This window comes from Carlito syrichta, unplaced genomic scaffold (assembly GCF_000164805.1).
Source record: "Carlito syrichta isolate Samal-C Ts95f unplaced genomic scaffold, Tarsius_syrichta-2.0.1 Scaffold304740, whole genome shotgun sequence".
In the NCBI taxonomy this organism is placed as follows: Eukaryota; Metazoa; Chordata; class Mammalia; order Primates; family Tarsiidae; genus Carlito; species Carlito syrichta.
The window spans coordinates 95864-97934 of NW_007248836.1; positions in this window are offsets into that span (position 1 = coordinate 95864).

Consider the following 2071-nt stretch of genomic DNA (forward strand, 5'->3'; position numbering starts at 1 on the left):
GAGATAGTAATAAAGAAAATAGTATATAAAGGTATGTAAAGTATGCAAATTTGATCATTATGATAGTGAATATGTTTGTTAAGAAGCTGACAAATAACCTATGGCAGATTGATAATACTCTCCCTTCCTATCCCAAGGGGGGAAAAACATAGAGCAAAGTCAAAAGATAATACACTAAATATAAAAATAAGAAAGCAGAGTGTCTCCTTGACTCATAATGTTAGAACATTCTCTCATATCTGCAATCTGTCTCATTCTGTGTCAAATGGGATTACACTGTCCATCTGCCAGTGCTGAGAGGAACAATTTAGAGAAAGCATGGAAAACATCTTGAAAATAGCCAATTGCTCTCCAAATGCAGGTCATCATTTATCAAAAAGACAGGAGAGGGATGATCCATTCATGCAAAACTCTTTCTTCAATATGCTTCTATATTATCAGCATGCTCTTTTTAGATAGACTTATCAAATTAATGTTTGTAATTATGTGAGTTAAAATAATCATACATACAACTCAGTCCTATGGCTAACTACTCATAACATTTCATTGGTCTTTTTATCTGGAATGAGATTTTGTTATGCTATTGAACCATAAAAAATTTCACTATCCCTTGGTTTGTTGTTAGTTCTTAGAGAAATAGAATCTCTTTGTGTGTGTGTGCCTTTGGAATCTCTTTTTCACATAGCCAATTGGATAGAAAACAGAAGGTACTTGAGGTGTAAGCAATTCTCAGTCAACTGACATACAAGTTTCTAAAAGTATTGCTCCTGGAATATCAGATTTCAGCAGGAACACAGGATGAGGACATGACCATCACAGAAGGGCAAATTGAATGCCTTTTGAGTCTACTCTCTATCTCAAGTCCTAGCTAGTCAGTCCTGAAATGCCGGCAAGTACTGGCATCCTCCCAATAGCATTATATATAGTGTCTCACAAAGACCCAGAAGGGATCAAATGAATGACAGTTCAAAGAAATTCACACACCCTTGGCCAACATTCCTGGGCTTCAACTCCTGGGGCATCGCTTAAGGTTCTGAGACCCCTGGATGGTACTCAGCATCCATGAGCTTCGCTTCCTGTAGTGGTTATGTGTCATGCTTTGGGCACATTTGCGTATGTGCATGCACACACACTCCAACACATTACTTCAACACGCTGCCTGTGTTTAGAGCTATTTCTCCCTTATGGGTCCTAACTCCCCTAAATATAAGCCAGAAACTCACTAACAAAAGCCTTGTTTGCAAATAGGGTCCAGATATGTGAAATAGATAAACTCCCAAGAGACTTCAACGCAGTAGAGAGCAATGTGGAGAAGCATCAGTGCCCTACAAGTTCTTCTTTTGCAAGAGAAACAATGGAATCCTCCAGTTTGGGAGAACATCAGCAAAAAAGGCCAACAGAATCAGAGCTAAAAACAGTGGTGTCTGTGCCCTGTGAAGACAGCAAAGTGGTCATCACAAAGACTTCTCATGCTCATAAGAGTCTGTGAGCTACCCAATAAATCCAATATTAATTTCCATATACACTTAAGCAGATTATGTAAGTTTTGCTGTTTCCAATTAAGAACCCCAATAAATTCTGTTGTTTCACTTATCAAATGGAAATGATAGTATTCATCACAAAAATGCTAAGGATGACTTAGAACATCTAAATTAAAGCACCTGGAACATAGGCAAAAAGTATGCAACAAATGTTAGCTCCCCTTCCCTTATATTTTGATAATAAATACTTTTATTATTCCATTTATTTTCTTTCTACTAACACGCTAGTTATGTCTTCTTTTACCATTCTTCCAATGGTTAGCCTAAAGATTGTAACATGCTTTCTTGATCTATCATAACCTTATACACACTATCATTTTTATTACCCCACTACAATTTTAGAACAATTTGACTCCATTTACCTCCCTCACTTCTTTTTCTATACCATTATTTCACACTTTTTATTGCATCAATGTTAAATTTCAAAAGACATTATGATTATTGCTTTGCACAATCAATAATCACTATCTAGCCACATGTTTATTCCTCCTAGTATTATTCACTTCTTCCTGACTTTCCATGTTATTGTG